This window comes from Cherax quadricarinatus, chromosome 49, assembly GCF_038502225.1.
Source record: "Cherax quadricarinatus isolate ZL_2023a chromosome 49, ASM3850222v1, whole genome shotgun sequence".
In the NCBI taxonomy this organism is placed as follows: domain Eukaryota; kingdom Metazoa; phylum Arthropoda; class Malacostraca; order Decapoda; family Parastacidae; genus Cherax; species Cherax quadricarinatus.
This window is the reverse complement of record NC_091340.1, coordinates 21571755-21593501: the sequence shown is the minus strand read 5'-3', so window position 1 is coordinate 21593501 and position 21747 is coordinate 21571755. Positions and strand designations below refer to the sequence as shown.

At 40.1% G+C, this 21747-nt stretch overlaps 1 protein-coding gene across 1 annotated transcript in view; it reads right to left on the bottom strand.

Annotated features, from left to right (window-relative positions):
- Positions 1 to 21747, bottom strand: part of Arms (Ankyrin repeat-rich membrane spanning) — a 707292-nt gene that overhangs the window by 253208 nt on the left and 432337 nt on the right. The gene's annotated exons all lie outside the window — the stretch shown is intronic.

The window sequence follows — 21747 nt, the reverse complement described above, 5'->3', positions numbered from 1 at the left end:
ACAGCAGTGAAGGACCAGGTAATCAAGTTGAGGAAGGGAGGGAGGGGAAGTCACAAGAAATGACAGTGTAATATATGAAGAGCTCAACATGAGATTCAAAGAAGTGTTCACAGAGGAGACAGAAGGGCCTCCAGAAACACGGAGAGGTGGGGAACACCATCAAGTGTTGTACACAATACATACAACCGAGGAAGTAGTGAAGAGGCTGCTAAGTGACCCAGATACCTCAAAGGCGATGGGGTCGGATAACATCTCTCTATGGGTCCTGAGAGAGAGAGCAGAGGCACTATGTGTAATACTAACAGCAATCTTCAACACATGTATTGAAACAGGGCGACTACCTGAAGTATGGAAGAGAGCACATGTAGTCCCAATTTTTAAAAAAGGAGACACACATGAAGCATTAAACTACAAACCAGTGTCACTGACATGTATAGTATATGCAAGGTCATGGAGAGGATTATCAGGAGAAGAGTGGTGGGGCACCTAGAAAGAAATGAGCTTATTAATGACAGCCAGCACTGTTTCAGGGACTGGAAATCCTGGTTAACAAACCTACTGGAGTTCTATGACAGGGTGACGGCAGTAAGACGAGAGAGAGGGGTGGGTAGACTGAATTTTCGTGGACTGTAAGAAGGCAAAAGCTGCAGGACCAGGCAGGGATAACAGGTAAGGCATTACAATGGAACAGGGAATACCTGTCAGAAAGACAGCAGCGAGTCATGGTACATGGCAAGGTGTCAAAGTGGGCACCTGTAATGAGTGGGGTGCCACAGGGACCAGTCCTAGGACCAGTGCTGTTACTGGTATTTGTGAATGACATGACAGAAGGAATAGACTCTGAAGTGTCCCTGTTTGCAGATGATGTGAAGTTGATGAGAAGAATTCAATCCGACAAGGGCCAGGCAGAACTACAAAGGGATCTGGACAGGCTGCAGGCCTGGTCCAGCAACTGGCTCCTGGAGTTCAACCCCACCAAGTGCAAAGTCACAAAGACTGGGGAAGGGCAAAGAAGACCTCAGACGGAGTACAGTCAAGGGGGCCAGTGACTACAAACCTCACTCAAGGAAAAGGATCTTGGGGTGAGTATAACACTGGGCACATCTCCTGAGGCACACATCAACCAAATAACTGCTGTAGCATACAGGACCCTGTATACTATGTACGTTAGGCCCATATTGGAATATACAGCACCAGTTTGGAACCCACACCTAGCCAAGCATGTAAGGAAACTAGAGAAAGAGGCAAAGGTTTGCAACAAGACTAGTCCCGGAGCTAAGGGGTAAGTCCTACGAGGAAAGGTTAAGGGAAATCGACCTGACAAAACACTGGAAGACAGGAGAGATAGGGGGGATATGAGAACAACATATGAAATACTGAGAGGAATTGACAAGGTGGACAGAGACAGGATGTTTCAGAGATGGGACACAGCAACGAGGGGTCACAGTTGGAAGCTGAAGACTCAGATGAATCACAGAGATCTTAGAAAGTATTTCTTCAGTCACAAAGTTGTCAGAAAGTGGAACAGCCTGGGAAGTGATGTAGTGGAGGCAGGATCGATGCATAGCTTTAAGAAGAGGTATGCTAAAGCTCCTGGGGCGGCAAAAGTGACCAAGTAGTGGCCAGTGAAGAGGTGGGGCCAGGAGCTGTGACTCGACCCCTGTAACCACAACTAGGTGAGCACAAATAGGCGAGTACACACCCCACCACACACACAGTGAAGAGGCAGGGCCAGGAGCTATGTCTCGACCCCTACAACCACACACCCACACATGGAACAAGATTATAAACGACAACCAGCACGGATTCATGGAAGGCAAATCCTGTGTCACAAACCTTCTGAAGTTTTATGACAAAGTTACAGAAGTAAGACATGAGAGAGAGGGGTGGGTTGATTGCATTTTCTTGGACTGCAAGAAGGTTTTCGACACAGTTCCTCACAAGAGATTAGTGCAGAAACTAGAGAATCAGGTGCGTATAACAGGAGGGGCATTTCAATGGATCAGAGAATACCTGACAGGGAGGTAACAACAAGTCATGGTACGGGATGAGGTATCACAGTGGGCACCTGTGACAAGCGGGTCGATCCTAGGACAAGTGCAATTTTTGGTATATGTGAATGACATGATGGAAGGGATAGACTCAGAGGTGTCCCTGTTCGCAGATGATGTGAAGTCAATGAGGAGAATTAAATCAGATGAGGATCAGGCAGGGCTTCAAAGAGACCTGGACAGGCTGAACACGTGGTCCAGCAACTGGCTTCTTGAATTCAACCCTGCCAAATGCAAAGTCATGAAGATCAGAGAAGGGCAAAGAAGACCGCAGACAGAACATAGGTTAGGTGGCCAAAGACTGCAAACCTCGCTCAAAGAGAAAGATCTTGGGGTGACCATAACACCAAGCATGTCTCCGGAGGCACACATCAACCAGATAACTGCTGCAGCATATGGGTGCCTGGCAAACCTGAGAATAGCGTTCCGATACCTTAGTAAGGAATCGTTCAAGACACTGTACACTGTGTACATCAGGCCCATACTGGGGTATGCAGCACCAGTTTGGAACCCACACCTGGTCAAGCACATCAAGAAATTAGAGAAAGTGCAAAGGTTTGCAACAAGGCTAGTTCCAGAGCTCAGAGATATGTCCTACAAAGAAAGGTTGAAGGAAATCAGACCGACGACATTGGAGGACAGGGGGGTCAGCGGAGACATGATAACGACATACAAAATACTACATGGAACAGATAAGGTGGACAGAGACAGGTTGTCCCAGAAAGGGGACACAGAAACAAGGGGTCACAATTGGAAGCTGAAGACTCAGATGAGTCAGAGGGATGTTAGGAAGTATTTCTTCAGTCATAGAGTCGTCAGGAAGTGGAATAGCCTAGCAAGTGATGTAGTGGAGGCAAGAACCATACATAGCTTTAAGATGAGGTATGACAAAGCTCAGGAAGCAGAGAGAGAGAGGACCTAGTAGTGATCAGTGAAGAGGCAGGGCCAGGAGCTGAGTCTCGACCCCTGCAACCACAATTAGGTGAGTACACACAAACACACCTGTATAGCTTGTTAATAGCAAATTATCAATTCAAAGGACAGGTAGAGGGCAGTGGATGGTTGTTGCTGATGACTGTGACTCACGATTGCAAACAAACCATACCACTGATTTTTGTCACGAACCTATATTCAGAGTGTTTTAAATGGAGGTCCCTCAAGTCAATGGTTTACTGTAAGAGACATCTTTATATTAGGGTCAACAATAAAGGAAGCAGACAGCTGGCACATGAAAAATGTTTATAGTAGAGAGAGACTTTATTATTTGAGGTCAAATTCACAGTGGGACTTGATTAACCTAAATCCCACAGTGGGGTTATATTTGCCTGGACCCCACAATGGGGCTTTATCAAGTGGGTGAAACCTCATATAATAAAGCTTCTTGCTGCACAGGCTTTGTATTTGCTGGATGGTGAACAAATGCCACCATCTGTGAGGGAACACCATGAAGCACAACCTCTGCTTGTTAGACCTGTTTCCAGTGTGCCGGTGATCTTCTTCAAGCTGGCAGTGTTAAACCCACAGATGACATTGTTAAAAATTGCAGTGGTTGTTGTTAAACCCGCAGCTGACGTTAAAACCCACAGCTGATGGTGTTAAACCCACAGCTGAGGCCCCATGACCGTTGGTATACGGCGCTCGCTGTCGGTGTGCAACTCCCGCCGCTCCTCACTTAGCGATGCCTACAAATCCAGTTTGTTCCCTTAAGTGTCGTGTACAAGACAGTTTATGTGATACCCACCACCGAGCCGGGGTTAATATTTCATACGGAGGCACTAGGCTATGCTAGGCTAGAATATGTTAGTTTATGACTATGCCACATCAGCGTAAGTGATGCTGTGTTACAAGCAATCCCATTAAGTACTGATGGAGTATATAATGTCTGTTGATGTTCATACCAAGGAATTTCACTGGGGTTACTACTAGCCACAACACCAGCAGTGAGGCTACCAGTAGTGTCTCAGTTACCAAAAACCCCACTAACAACCCCACAATTAATGTGTATAACTGTTGCTCCACACCAGCAGAGCAACAGTTATACACACCACTGAGACACCACCCCAACCACTGCCACCAGACAGTACAGTGTTGTCTTAACACATCCACTCAAAGTAAAGATGATCTGTACCGTACTCTTGGAAGACTTCTCATCCATCTCCTCGATTACATAAGCCTCCCTCCTCATGCATAATAAAACAGAACCACCTGTTTCACATAGCATGTATTAGTAGGACTTTCACATAGATTACACAAATATTACTACTAATAATAAAGCATACTAATAAAGCACTGAAGCTTAATAAACTAAAAAATTACGTAATACTTACCCTTACAACTCCTTAATAAAGAAAGCAATAATCTATACATATAACTAGAGCATAATACAGTTAACAGCTACAATATACAAGCATTATACATGCAGTTATATATACACGAGGTTCAATAAAATACATGAGAGACTTTTGAACTCGGTTAATAAGGTTTATGAGACTACAGGAGGCCCTCCACATTTCCAAGGGTTAGGGGACCAAGAACCATGCAAATGTTGAAAATTCATGAATGTCTGTTGCACAAATATAATGTAGGGAAATATAATAATACTGTACTGTAGCGTTCGCAAATGTTTTCAGGCACAAATATATTGTAGGGAAATACAATAATAGCATTTACTTAGCCTAACAATACTGCTTCCTTAACCTATTGAACCACGAACAATCATAAAACACATGAAAACAAAACATAAAACACATGAAAACTTGTGAAATCCGGGTGGCTGGGCATTCGTGAATGTTCGAAGCTCACAAAAGTGGAACTCACGAATGTGGAGGGCCTCCTGCATTTGGCATTTCAATTTTTTTTTTTTTTTGAAAGATGATTGTTGAAAGTTGAAATTTAAAAAAAAAAAATTACTAATGAAATATTAAAAGTGGAATTTATTTCCTTTTAAAATTGGTGTTCAAAATCCACATTCAAAACTTGCTTGAAAGACTGGTAAAAGAGGATACTAAAAACTTATTAAATATGAATAATGAAAGCTGACATCAAAATTGTTTGAAAAATTACTGACAGATGACTGTGTGTGTGTGTATGTATTTAAATAAACACTTCAAAAGTGATGAGTGCTGGTTCAAAAGTGCCTGGAAGCAGTGAAGAGTGCCACACTGGGGTCACAGTGCCACACTGGGGTCACAGTGCCACACAGTGAGGAAAAACAGTGTCATGACTGGTGCATTAACGTCTACTAGCAACTGCTCGATGTAGAGTGGACACTCATGCAATAAAGAAACAACCACAGAGAGATTTATATATATATATATATATATATATATATATATATATATATATATATATATATATATATATATATATATATATATATATATATATATATATATATATATATATATATTTATTATTTATTTTTATTATCACACTGGCCAATTCCCACCAAGGCAGGGTGGCCCGAAAAAGAAAAACTCTCACCATCATTCACTCCATCACTGTCTTGCCAGAAGGGTGCTTTACACTACAGTTTTTAAACTGCAACATTAACACCCCTCCTTCAGAGTGCAGGCACTGTACTTCCCATCTCCTGGACTCAAGTCCGGCCTGCCAGTTTCCCTGAACCCCTTCATAAATGTTACTTTGCTCACACTCCAACAGCACGTAAAGTATTAAAAACCATTCGTCTCCATTCACTCCTATCAAACACGCTAACGCATGCCTGCTGGAAGTCCAAGCCCCTCGCACACAAAACCTCCTTTACCCCCTCCCTCCAACCTTTCCTAGGCCGACCCCTATCCCGCCTTCCTTCCACTACAGACTGATACACTCTTGAAGTCATTCTGTTTCGCTCCATTCTCTCTACATGTCCGAACCACCTCAACAACCCTTCCTCAGCCCTCTGGACAACAGTTTTGGTAATCCCGCACCTCCTCCTAACTTCCAAACTACGAATTCTCTGCATTATATTCACACCACACATTGCCCTCAGACATGACATCTCCACTGCCTCCAGCCTTCTCCTCGCTGCAACATTCATCACCCATGCTTCACACCCATATAAGAGTGTTGATAAAACTATACTCTCATACATTCCCCTCTTTGCCTCCAAGGACAAAGTTCTTTGTCTCCACAGACTCCTAAGTGCACCACTCACCCTTTTCCCCTCATCAATTCTATGACCCATTCTATGACCTATCCGCTGACACGTCCACTCCCAAATATCTGAATACATTCACCTCCTCCATACTCTCTCCCTCCAATCTGATACCCAATCTTTCATCACCTAATATTTTTGTTATCCTCATAACCTTACTCTTTCCTGTATTCACTTTTAATTTTCTTCTCTTGCACACCCTACCAAATTCATCCACCAATCTCTGCAACTTCTCTTCAGAATCTCCCAAGAGCACAGTGTCATCAGCAAAGAGCAACTGTGACAACTCCCACTTTATGTGTGATTCTTTATCTTTTAACTCCACGCCTCTTGTCAAGACCCTCGCATTTACTTCTCTTACAACCCCATCTATAAATATATTAAACAACCACGGTGACATCACACATCCTTGTCTAAGGCCTACTTTTACTGGGAAATAATTTCCCTCTTTCCTACATACTCTAACTTGAGCCTGACTATCCTCGTAAAAACTCTTCACTGCTTTCAGTAACCTACCTCCTACACCATACACCTGCAACATCTGCCACATTGCCCCCCTATCCACCCTGTCATACGCCTTTTCCAAATCCATAAATGCCACAAACACCTCTTTAGCCTTATCTAAATACTGTTCACTTATATGTTTCACTGTAAACACCTGGTCCACACACCCCCTACCTTTCCTAAAGCCTCCTTGTTCACCTGCTATCCTATTCTCCGTCTTACTTTTAATTCTTTCAATAATAACTCTACCATACACTTTACCAGGTATACTCAACAGACTTATCCCCCTATAATTTTTGCACTCTCTTTTGTCCCCTTTGCCTTTATACAAAGGAACTATGCATGCTCTCTGCATATATATATATATATATATATATATATATATATATATATATATATATATATATATATATATATATATATATATATATATATATATACATACTAAAATGCCGGGAGCAATGGGCTAGTAACCCCTTCTCCTGTATACAATTACTAAAAAAGAGAAGAAGAAAAACTTTATAAAACTGGGTTGCTTAAATGTGCGTGGATGTAGTGCGGATGACAAGAAACAGATGATTGCTGATGTTATGAATGAAAAGAAGTTGGATGTCCTGGCCCTAAGCGAAACAAAGCTGAAGGGGGTAGGAGAGTTTCAGTGGGGGGAAATAAATGGGATTAAATCTGGAGTATCTGAGAGAGTTAGAGCAAAGGAAGGGGTAGCAGTAATGTTAAATGATCAGTTATGGAAGGAGAAAAGAGAATATGAATGTGTAAATTCAAGAATTATGTGGATTAAAGTAAAGGTTGGATGCGAGAAGTGGGTCATAATAAGCGTGTATGCACCTGGAGAAGAGAGGAATGCAGAGGAGAGAGAGAGATTTTGGGAGATGTTAAGTGAATGTATAGGAGCCTTTGAACCAAGTGAGAGAGTAATTGTGGTAGGGGACTTGAATGCTAAAGTAGGAGAAACTTTTAGAGAGGGTGTGGTAGGTAAGTTTGGGGTGCCAGGTGTAAATGATAATGGGAGCCCTTTGACTGAACTTTGTATAGAAAGGGGTTTAGTTATAGGTAATACATATTTTAAGAAAAAGAGGATAAATAAGTATACACGATATGATGTAGGGCGAAATGACAGTAGTTTGTTGGATTATGTATTGGTAGATAAAAGACTGTTGAGTAGACTTCAGGATGTACATGTTTATAGAGGGGCCACAGATATATCAGATCACTTTCTAGTTGTAGCTACACTGAGAGTAAAAGGTAGATGGGATACAAGGAGAATAGAAGCATCAGGGAAGAGAGAGGTGAAGGTTTATAAACTAAAAGAGGAGGCAGTTAGGGTAAGATATAAACAGCTATTGGAGGATAGATGGGCTAATGAGAGCATAGGCAATGGGGTCGAAGAGGTATGGGGTAGGTTTTAAAAATGTAGTGTTAGAGTGTTCAGCAGAAGTTTGTGGTTACAGGAAAGTGGGTGCAGGAGGGAAGAGGAGCGATTGGTGGAATGATGATGTAAAGAGAGTAGTAAGGGAGAAAAAGTTAGCATATGAGAAGTTTTTACAAAGTAGAAGTGATGCAAGGAGGGAAGAGTATATGGAGAAAAAGAGAGAAGTTAAGAGAGTGGTGAAGCAATGTAAAAAGAGAGCAAATGAGAGAGTGGGTGAGATGTTATCAACAAATTTTGTTGAAAATAAGAAAAAGTTTTGGAGTGAGATTAACAAGTTAAGAAAGCCTAGAGAACAAATGGATTTGTCAGTTAAAAATAGGAGAGGAGAGTTATTAAATGGAGAGTTAGAGGTATTGGGAAGATGGAAGGAATATTTTGAGGAATTGTTAAATGTTGATGAAGATAGGGAAGCTGTGATTTCGTGTATAGGGCAAGGAGGAATAACATCTTGTAGGAGTGAGGAAGAGCCAGTTGTGAGTGTGGGGGAAGTTCGTGAGGCAGTAGGTAAAATGAAAGGGGGTAAGGCAGCCGGGATTGATGGGATAAAGATAGAAATGTTAAAAGCAGGTGGGGATATAGTTTTGGAGTGGTTGGTGCAATTATTTAATAAATGTATGGAAGAGGGTAAGGTACCTAGGGATTGGCAGAGAGCATGCATAGTTCCTTTGTATAAAGGCAAAGGGGATAAAAGAGAGTGCAAAAATTATAGGGGGATAAGTCTGTTGAGTGTACCTGGTAAAGTGTATGGTAGAGTTATAATTGAAAGAATTAAGAGTAAGACGGAGAATAGGATAGCAGATGAACAAGGAGGCTTTAGGAAAGGTAGGGGGTGTGTGGACCAGGTGTTTACAGTGAAACATATAAGTGAACAGTATTTAGATAAGGCTAAAGAGGTCTTTGTGGCATTTATGGATTTGGAAAAGGCGTATGACAGGGTGGATAGGGGGGCAATGTGGCAGATGTTGCAAGTGTATGGTGTAGGAGGTAGGTTACTGAAAGCAGTGAAGAGTTTTTACGAGGATAGTGAGGCTCAAGTTAGAGTATGTAGGAAAGAGGGAAATTTTTTCCCAGTAAAAGTAGGCCTTAGACAAGGATGTGTGATGTCACCGTGGTTGTTTAATATATTTATAGATGGGGTTGTAAGAGAAGTAAATGCGAGGGTCTTGGCAAGAGGCGTGGAGTTAAAAGATAAAGAATCACACACAAAGTGGGAGTTGTCACAGCTGCTCTTTGCTGATGACACTGTGCTCTTGGGAGATTCTGAAGAGAAGTTGCAGAGATTGGTGGATGAATTTGGTAGGGTGTGCAAAAGAAGAAAATTAAAGATGAATACAGGAAAGAGTAAGGTTATGAGGATAACAAAAAGATTAGGTGATGAAAGATTGAATATCAGATTGGAGGGAGAGAGTATGGAGGAGGTGAACGTATTCAGATATTTGGGAGTGGACGTGTCAGCGGATGGGTCTATGAAAGATGAGGTGAATCATAGAATTGATGAGGGAAAAAGAGTGAGTGGTGCACTTAGGAGTCTGTGGAGACAAAGAACTTTGTCCTTGGAGGCAAAGAGGGGAATGTATGAGAGTATAGTTTTACCAACGCTCTTATATGGGTGTGAAGCGTGGGTGATGAATGTTGCAGCGAGGAGAAGGCTGGAGGCAGTGGAGATGTCATGTCTGAGGGCAATGTGTGGTGTGAATATAATGCAGAGAATTCGTAGTTTGGAAGTTAGGAGGAGGTGCGGGATTACCAAAACTGTTGTCCAGAGAGCTGAGGAAGGGTTGTTGAGGTGGTTCGGACATGTAGAGAGAATGGAGCGAAACAGAATGACTTCAAGAGTGTATCAGTCTGTAGTGGAAGGAAGGCGGGGTAGGGGTCGGCCTAGGAAGGGTTGGAGGGAGGGGGTAAAGGAGGTTTTGTGTGCGAGGGGCTTGGACTTCCAGCAGGCATGCGTGAGCGTGTTTGATAGGAGTGAATGGAGACAAATGGTTTTTAATACTTGACGTGCTGTTGGAGTGTGAGCAAAGTAACATTTATGAAGGGATTCAGGGAAACCGGCAGGCCGGACTTGAGTCCTGGAGATGGGAAGTACAGTGCCTGCACTCTGAAGGAGGGGTGTTAATGTTGCAGTTTAAAAACTGTAGTGTAAAGCACCCTTCTGGCAAGACAGTGATGGAGTGAATGATGGTGAAAGTTTTTCTTTTTCGGGCCACCCTGCCTTGGTGGGAATCGGCCGGTGTGATAATAAAAAAAAAAAAAATATATACTGGCCTCAGTCCCTCTTAGCACATCATCTGCCACAGATGACAATGATAAAAATAATAATAATAATTTTGGAAGCCAGGTACATGGCTCATTCTGAGAGCCTACAGAATATCTTTGTGCTTTCTACAGACGGTAATAGACAGGTGGAGTGAGGATAGAAGGAGAGATGTAGCAACCTTATTGATGCTACCAAAATGCCTTCCTCATACAACATCCATTCTGCCTTCACCGCTGTTCTATCCTCCATTATGCCCAGATGATCTGCTGAAGAGGACCTTAAGAGGCCTAGGCCCAAAGCCTAAATAGACAGATCTCTTTTACCCGTAATTCACAACTGTATCCACTCTACACGGAGTCAGTCATTCACTAATACAACAGTGTTGGAGGAATGCTCTTTCACTTCACTCTCAATACCAGTGACTAACATTGAAAAAATTACTCATTGCTTAATCTGTTAAGAAAAAAGTAAAAATAAGATTATTTTTCTTTATTATCAACTAAATCAATTTTAGAAAAATGATTACACAACAGATGAAAATTTATATATATATATATATATATATATATATATATATATATATATATATATATATATATATATATATATATATATATATATATATATATACATTATACTTTTTTTTTTTTCAACAAGTCGGCCGTCTCCCACCGAGGCAGGGTGACCCAAAAAAGAAAGAAAATCCCCAAAAAGAAAATACTTTCATCATCATTCAACACTTTCACCACACTCGCACATTATCACAGTTTTTGCAGAGGTGCTCAGAATACAATACTTTAGAAGCATACACATATAAAGATACACAACATATCCCTCCAAACTGCCAATATCCTAAACCCCTCCTTTAAAGTGCAGGCATTGTACTTCCCATTTCCAGGACTCAAGTCCGACTATATGAAAATAACCGGTTTCCCTGAATTCCTTCACTAAATATTACCCTGCTCACACTCCAACAGATCGTCAGGTCCCAAATACCATTCGTCTCCATTCACTCCTATCTAACACGCTCACGCACGCTTGCTGGAAGTCCAAGCCCCTTGCCCACAAAACCTCCTTTACCCCCTCTCTCCAACCCTTTCGAGGACGACCCCTACCCCGCCTTCCTTCCCCTATAGATTTATATGCTTTCCATGTCATTCTACTTTGATCCATTCTCTCTAAATGACCAAACCACCTCAACGTCCCCTCTTCTGCCCTCTGACTAATACTTATATTAACTCCACACCTTTTCCTAATTTCCACAGTCCAAATTTTCTGCATAATATTTACACCACACATTGCCCTTAGACAGGACATCTCCACTGCCTCCAACCGTCTCCTCGCTGCTGCATTTACCACCCAAGCTTCACATCCATATAAGAGTGTTGCTACTACTATACTTTCATACATTCCCTTCTTTGTCTCCATAGATAACGTTTTTTGACTCCACATATACCTCAATGCACCACTCACCTTTTTTCCCTCATCAATTCTATGATTAACCTCATCCTTCATAAATCCATCCGCCGACATGTCAACTCCCAAGTATCTGAAAACATTCACTTCTTCCATACTCCTCCTCCCCAATTTGATATCCAATTTTTCTTAATCTAAATCATTTGACACCCTCATCACCTTACTCTTTTCTATGTTCACTTTCAACTTTCTACCTTTACACACATTCCCAAACTCATCCACTAACCTTTGCAATTTTTCTTTAGAATCTCCCATAAGCACAGTATCATCAGCAAATGTAACTGTGTCAATTCCCATTTTGAATTTGATTCCCCAAAATTTAATCCCACCCCTCTCCCGAACACCCTAGCATTTACTTCCTTTACAACCCCATCTATAAATATATTAAACAACCATGGTGACATTACACATCCCTGTCTAAGACCTACTTTTACCGGGAAGTATTCTCCCTCTCTTCTACACACCCTAACCTGAGCCTCACTATCCTCATAAAAACTCTTTACAGCATTTAATAACTTACCACCTATTCCATATACTGCAACATCTGCCACATTGCTCCTCTATCCACTCTATCATATGCCTTTTCTAAATCCATAAATGCAATAAAAACTTCCCTACCTTTATCTAAATACTGTTCACATATATGCTTCAATGTAAACACTTGATCTACACATCCCCTACCCACTCTGAAACCTCCTTGCTCATCCGCAATCCTACATTCTGTCTTACCTCTAATTCTTTCAATTATAACTCTACCGTACACTTTTCCTGGTATACTCAGTAAACTTATTCCTCTATAATTTTTACAGTCTCTTTTGTCCCCTTTCCCTTTACATAAAGGAACTATACATGCTCTCTGCCAATCCCTAGGTACCTTCCCCTCTTTCATACATTTATTAAACAAAAGTACCAACCACTCCAATACTATATCCCCCCTGCTTTTAACATTTCTGTCATGATCCCATCTGTTCCAGCTGCTTTACCCTCTTTCATTTTATGTAATGCCTCATGTACCTCCCCCACACTTACATTCTGCTCTTCTTCACTCCTAAAAGATGGTATACCTCCCTGACCAGTGCATGAAATTACTACCTCTGTTTCTTCCTTAACATTTAAAAGTTCCTCAAAATATTCTCGCCATGTACCTAATACCTCCCTCTCCCCATCTACTAACTCCCCTACTCTGTTCTTAACTGACAAATCCATACTTTCCCTAATCTTTCTTAACTTGTTTAACTCAGTCCAAATTTTTTTCTTATTTTCATTAAAATTTCTTGACAGTGCCTCTCCCACTCTATCATCTGCTCTCCTTTTGCACTCTCTCATCACTCTCTTTACCTTTCTTTTACTCTCCATATACTCTGCTCTCCTTATAACACTTCTTCTTTGTAAAAACCTCTCATAAGCTACCTTTTTCTCTTTTATCACACCCTTTACTTCATCATTCCACCAATCACTCCTCTTTCCTCCTGCCCCCACCCTCCTATAACCACAAACTTCTGCCCCACATTCTAATATTTTATATTTTTTTTATTATCACACCGGCCGATTCCCACCAAGGCAGGGTGGCCCGAAAAAGAAAAACTTTCACCATCATTCACTCCATCACTGTCTTGCCGGAAGGGTGCTTTACACTACAGTTTTTAAACTGCAACATTAACACCCCTCCTTCAGAGTGCAGGCACTGTACTTCCCATCTCCAGGACTCAAGTCCGGCCTGCCGGTTTCCCTGAATCCCTTCATAAATGTTACTTTGCTCACACTCCAACAGCACGTCAAGTATTAAAAACCATTTGTCTCCATTCACTCCTATCAAACACGCTCACGCATGCCTGCTGGAAGTCCAAGCCCCTCGCACACAAAACCTCCTTTACCCCCTCCCTCCAACCCTTCCTAGGCCGACCCCTACCCCGCCTTCCTTCCACTACAGACTGATACACTCTTGAAGTCATTCTCTTTCGCTCCATTCTCTCTACATGTCCGAACCACCTCAACAACCCTTCCTCAGCCCTCTGGACAACAGTTTTGGTAATCCCGCACCTCCTCCTAACTTCCAAACTACGAATTCTCTGCATTATATTCACACCACACATTGCCCTCAGACATGACATCTCCACTGCCTCCAGCCTTCTCCTCGCTGCAACATTCATCACCCACGCTTCACACCCATATAAGAGCGTTGGTAAAACTATACTCTCATACATTCCCCTCTTTGCCTCCAAGGACAAAGTTCTTTGTCTCCACAGACTCCTAAGTGCACCACTCACTCTTTTTCCCTCATCAATTCTATGATTCACCTCATCTTTCATAGACCCATCCGCTGACACGTCCACTCCCAAATATCTGAATACGTTCACCTCCTCCATACTCTCTCCCTCCAATCTGATATTCAATCTTTCATCACCTAATCTTTTTGTTATCCTCATAACCTTACTCTTTCCTGTATTCACCTTTAATTTCCTTCTTTTGCACACCCTACCAAATTCATCCACCAATCTCTGCAACTTCTCTTCAGAATCTCCCAAGAGCACAGTGTCATCAGCAAAGAGCAGCTGTGACAACTCCCACTTTGTGTGTGATTCTTTATCTTTTAACTCCACGCCTCTTGCCAAGACCCTCGCATTTACTTCTCTTACAACCCCATCTATAAATATATTAAACAACCACGGTGACATCACACATCCTTGTCTAAGGCCTACTTTTACTGGGAAAAAATTTCCCTCTTTCCTACATACTCTAACTTGAGCCTCACTATCCTCGTAAAAACTCTTCACTGCTTTCAGTAACCTACCTCCTACACCATACACTTGCAACATCTGCCACATTGCCCCCCTATCCACCCTGTCATACGCCTTTTCCAAATCCATAAATGCCACAAAGACCTCTTTAGCCTTATCTAAATACTGTTCACTTATATGTTTCACTGTAAACACCTGGTCCACACACCCCCTACCTTTCCTAAAGCCTCCTTGTTCATCTGCTATCCTATTCTCCGTCTTACTCTTAATTCTTTCAATTATAACTCTACCATACACTTTACCAGGTACACTCAACAGACTTATCCCCCTATAATTTTTGCACTCTCTTTTATCCCCTTTGCCTTTATACAAAGGAACTATGCATGCTCTCTGCCAATCCCTAGGTACCTTACCCTCTTCCATACATTTATTAAATAATTGCACCAACCACTCCAAAACTATATCCCCACCTGCTTTTAACATTTCTATCTTTATCCCATCAATCCCGGCTGCCTTACCCCCTTTCATTTTACCTACTGCCTCACGAACTTCCCCCACACTCACAACTGGCTCTTCCTCACTCCTACAAGATGTTATTCCTCCTTGCCCTATACACGAAATCACAGCTTCCCTATCTTCATCAACATTTAACAATTCCTCAAAATATTCCTTCCATCTTCCCAATACCTCTAACTCTCCATTTAATAACTCTCCTCTCCTATTTTTAACTGACAAATCCATTTGTTCTCTAGGCTTTCTTAACTTGTTAATCTCACTCCAAAACTTTTTCTTATTTTCAACAAAATTTGTTGATAACATCTCACCCACTCTCTCATTTGCTCTCTTTTTACATTGCTTCACCACTCTCTTAACTTCTCTCTTTTTCTCCATATACTCTTCCCTCCTTGCATCACTTCTACTTTGTAAAAACTTCTCATATGCTAACTTTTTCTCCCTTACTACTCTCTTTACATCATCATTCCACCAATCGCTCCTCTTCCCTCCTGCACCCACTTTCCTGTAACCACAAACTTCTGCTGAACACTCTAACACTACATTTTTAAACCTACCCCATACCTCTTTGACCCCATTGCCTATGCTCTCATTAGCCCATCTATCCTCCAATAGCTGTTTATATCTTACCCTAACTGCCTCCTCTTTTAGTTTATAAACCTTCACCTCTCTCTTCCCTGATGCTTCTATTCTCCTTGTATCCCATCTACCTTTTACTCTCAGTGTAGCTACAACTAGAAAGTGATCTGATATATCTGTGGCCCCTCTATAAACATGTACATCCTGAAGTCTACTCAACAGTCTTTTATCTACCAATACATAATCCAACAAACTACTGTCATTTCGCCCTACATCATATCGTGTATACTTATTTATCCTCTTTTTCTTAAAATATGTATTACCTATAACTAAACCCCTTTCTATACAAAGTTCAATCAAAGGGCTCCCATTATCATTTACACCTGGCACCCCAAACTTACCTACCACACCCTCTCTAAAAGTTTCTCCTACTTTAGCATTCAAGTCCCCTACCACAATTACTCTCTCACTTGGTTCAAATGCTCCTATACATTCACTTAACATCTCCCAAAATCTCTCTCTCTCCTCTGCATTCCTCTCTTCTCCAGGTGCATACACACTTATTATGACCCACTTCTCGCATCCAACCTTTACTTTAATCCACATAATTCTTGAATTTACACATTCATATTCTCTTTTCTCCTTCCATAACTGATCATTTAACATTACTGCTACCCCTTCCTTTGCTCTAACTCTCTCAGATACTCCAGATTTAATCCCATTTATTTCCCCCCACTGAAACTCTCCTACCCCCTTCAGCTTTGTTTCGCTTAGGGCCAGGACATCCAACTTCTTTTCATTCATAACATCAGCAATCATCTGTTTCTTGTCATCCGCACTACATCCACGCACATTTAAGCAACCCTTCTAATACTGCTTTTTTAAAACTATTCCAACCCTCTTCAACCCCCCCACTACTCATCTTTGCACTAGCCCACCTTTCTGCCAATAGTCGCTTATATCTCACCCGAACTTCCTCCTCCCTTAGTTTATACACTTTCACCTCCCTCTTACTTGTTGTTGCCACCTTCCTCTTTTCCCATCTACCTCTTACTCTAACTGTAGCTACAACTAAATAATGATCCGATATATCAGTTGCCCCTCTACAAACATGTACATCCTGGAGCCTACCCATCAACCTTTTATCCACCAATATATAATCTAATAAACTACTTTCATTACGTGCTACATCATACCTTGTATATTTATTTATCCTCTTTTTCATAAAATATGTATTACTTATTACCAAATCTCTTTCTACACATAGCTCAATTAAAGGCTCCCCATTTACATTTACCCCTGGCACCCCAAATTTACCTACTACTCCCTCCATAACATTTTTACCCACTTTAGCATTGAAATCCCCAACCACCATTACTCTCACACTTGATTCAAAACTCCCCACGCATTCACTTAACATTTCCCAAAATCTCTCTCTCTCCTCTACACTTCTCTCTTCTCCAGGTGCATACATGCTTATTATAACCCACTTTTCACATCCAATCTTTATTTTACTCCACATAATCCTTGAATTAATACATATATATATATATATATATATATATATATATATATATATATATATATATATATATATATATATATATATATATATATATATATATATATATACATACATACATACACGTATATATATACAGTAGGACCCCACTTATACGGCAGGTTAGGTTCCAGGCTACCACCATAAAGTGGAATACCCTTTTTTCCACTTGTTATCTAGCATTTATATGCAATTTATAAGTTTACACTAACATATGTTAGCAATAGAACTAGGCATTAAAAACAATAAAAAAGTAAAATACACATACAGTACAATTATTACTTACCTTAAAATATTTGTAGTCTTAATGTAGGGTGAGATGAGTAGTATTTATTGTAAGAAATCAGGTGTGGTGTGGTATGTATGGTAGCCAGCCAGGCCACCCCGCCCACACGTAATATACTAAGACATTTAAAGCGTTCCAGAGTGATAAAATGCATACACAGTTCACTCACTACTTACCTTAAAATATCTGTAGTTTTAATGTAGGGTGAGAGGTGAGTAAACAAGATAAAACAAATAAATGAGAAAGAGAATGAGTACATGAGAGAGGACAGAGACGCGGAGTATGTAAACAAACAGATGAATGCGTCTGGTTTTGGTTCATACATGTTTGTATTATACCATAATAAAAACACTTTACATTATGTACAAGTCGTCTCCACGTTGGCACATTAGAATAACTAAAGAGCAAAACACCCATTCTCACTTAACACCATTTTAAGAAGAAATGATGCTCTGAGTGAAAGCATATGAAAGGAATAATTTTCTACAGTTATCCCCAGTAATATTATTGTGTACACATTTTTTGGGGCATTAAAGTATAGAAAATGTTATTCTTTCTGACACTCCATCAAGATGACTGGAAAAACATTTCATATTTATTTATTTATTTATTTATTTATTTATTTATTTCCAATTTGTGCACACATACAGAGGTACAAAAAAAATACAGATAAGAGCAGTATGCCAAAGCCACTTATACTATGCATAGCATTACGGGCTGGCTTAATTTATTCTATTGTGGGGTGTATTTATCATTTTTATATCTATGTAGAATGTTTATCATATAATTTTGAAAAAAAAAATATCATAGATGGATTCATGAAAATGTGTATATTAACGTAATATACGATATTTAATGGTCTCAGAGTGATTATTATTAAGTACTGTTATTATTATCATTATTAATATGGCGTCCTTGAGACATAAGACACTCTTACTGATTTTAATGTGTACCTGCATGCCAGCAGAGTATGTAAGTTTACTTAGGTACAGGTACACATAAGTATAATTATCAGAGAATATATAAAATATGAAATAACTTTAAAACACTTGAAATTTTGGAAAGTTTCCAGACATAATGGAGAGATGCTGAGCTCACGGAGAACGTAAACAAACCGGGTGGGGGCGAGGTGACCGTATCAGAAAGTTGGGTGGGGGGAGCCATATAGCGAGTTTTGATCATAATTTGAGATGTTCGTATTAGCGGAACGCCGTAATGCAGGGCCCTACTCTGTGTGTGTGTGTGTGTGTGTGTGTGTGTGTGTTTGTACTCACCTAGTTGAGGTTGCAGGGGTCGAGTCCAAGCTCCTGGCCCCACCTCTTCACTGGTCGCTACTAGGTCACTCTCCCTGAACCATGTGCTTTATCATACCTCTGCTTAAAGCTATGTATGGATCCTGCCTCCACTACATCGCTTCCCATACTATTCCACTTCCTGATTGCTCTGTGGCTGAAGAACTACTTCCTAACATCCCTGTGATTCATCTGTGCCTTCAACTTCCAACTGTGTCCCCTTGTTGCTGTGTCCCATCTCTGGAACATCCTGTCTTTGTCCACCTTGTCAATTCCTCTCAGTATTTTGTATGTCGTTATCATGTCCCCCTTATCTCTCCTGTCCTCCAGTGTCGTCAGGTTGATTTCCCTTAACTTCTCCTCGTAGGACATACCTCTTAGCTCTGGGACTAGTCTTGTCGCAACCTTTGCACTTTCTCTAGTTTCTTTACGTGCTTGGCTAGGTGTGGGTTCCAAACTGGTGCCACATACTCCAATATGGGCCTAATGTACATAGTATACAGGGTCCTGAACGATTCCTTATTAAGATGTCGGAATGCTGTTCTGAGGTTTGCTAGGCGCCCATATGCTGCAGCAGTTATTTGGTTGATGTGCGCTTCAGGAGATGTGCCTGGTGTTATACTCACCCCAAGATCTTTTTCCTTGAGTGAGGTTTGTAGTCTCTGGCCCCCTAGACTGTACTCCGTCTGCGGTCTTCTTTGCCCTTCCCCAATCTTCATGACTTTGCACTTGGTGGGGTTGAACTCCAGGAGCCAATTGCTGGACCAGGTCTGCAGCCTGTCCAGATCCCTTTGTAGTTCTGCCAGGTCTTCGATCGAATGAATTCTTCTCATCAACTTCACGTCATCTGCAAACAGGGACACTTCGGAGTCTGTTCCTTCCGTCATGTCATTCACAAATACCAGAAACAGCACTGGTCCTAGGACTGACCCCTGTGAGACCTCACTGGTCACAGGTGCCCACTCTGACACCTCGCCACGTACCATGACTCGCTGCTGTCTTCCTAACAAGTATTCCCTGATCCATTGTAGTGCCTTCCCTGTTATCCCTGCTTGGTCCTCCAGTTTTTGCACTAATCTCTCGTGTGGAACCGAGTCAAAACGCCTTCTTGCAGTCCAAGAAAATGCAATTCACCCACCTCTCTCTCTCTTGTCTTACTGCTGTCACCTCTGTGTGTGTGTGTGTGTGTGTGTGTGTGTGTGTGTGTGTGTGTGTGTGTGTGTGTGTGTGTGTGTGTGTGTGTGTGTGTGTGTATGTATGTATGTATATATGTATGTATATATGTATGTATATATGTATGTATATATGTATGTATATATGTATGTATATATGTATGTATATATATATATGTATATATATATGTATATATATATATGTATATATATATATGTATATATATATATATATGTATGTATATATGTATGTATATAGGTATGTATGTATTTATTATATATATATATATATATATATATATATATATATATATATATATATATATATATATATATATATATATATATATATATATATATATATATATATATATATATATATATATATATATATATATATATATATATATATATTCTCATAATTCAGGTTTATCCACTTCTCCGAGGCTATGGGTCCCACAATTTACACCATAGGTGGACCCCTAAATTTTAAAATATATATATATATATATATATATATATATATATATATATATATATATATATATATATATATATATATATATATATCTAAAAATATATATAATATATATAAAAACAGCTGTTTTATCTACAATACATATATGTGAAAAAAGAATAACCTCAGTAGTGACTATACAAAGTAAACACAGTGAAACCTTGATTTAACAAATAAAAATTTAAGAGATTTTGGATTTAAGGGACAAAATCTGTGGTTGGACAAAACTGGGAAGTAGCAGACAAAGTCTTGTAAATGATGAAATGTCCACTGTCCTTACGGACAATTTTAGAGTTGCCAAAGTTTGTTATATCGAGAATTATTCATTATTATTATGATCATGAGAAAAAAATATTCTCATAATTCAGGTTTAGTGAACAACAACCCCCCTGCCCCTCCCCCCCCCCTTACTCTGGTGGATCCAGCCTTCACTGCATTTACTTTGATAAATAAAAATCTATCAGTGCTCTGGTAAATTAAAAACATTATTTTGACAGACAATAGTCTATCAATGCTCCAGTAAGCTAAATAGATTACTTTTTCAAACAAAAGTCTATCAGTGTTCCAGTAAACTAAATAGATTTTTTTTTTTTTTTTGGAAAAGCGGTCAATCAATCAGTGTTGTGCAACATTCATGTCCCTCTTATGTTTCCACAGGATGACAAACACAAGAATGCAGGCTCAAAGAGCATTAACAATAACTACAGTAGGAGCTGCTCCATTATGAAGCATGGCAATTAGCATTGTTACTAGGCACTGATAACACAACTACCAAATAACAATGTTGGAACATTTAACATCATCTTGAAGTAAGCAAATTAGGCACTGTGCACAGTAACAACCAACTCATCCTAACCTGGCTATAAAATGACTTTCAAAATACGACAGATTTTCTTGACACATCTGTGTTTACCAACATGGTAATCTGAGATGATGAAGAAGACGAGTTTGCCATCACTCGTTCGGTAGTTCACTTCAAATGAACTTCCGAACAGCATTAATTTTAAAGGTACTAAGACTTTAAAATAAATTAAAAAATTATAAAAATAAATATATCACACTGTGTTTTAAGCATCTTTCCAAAGTTCCGATTCAGAATTTGAATTTATTACTCTCAATGCCTCTGATACAGCCTAATAAATAGAAATTACAGGAATACATAATTGTAAATTACATAAACTCTTAATTA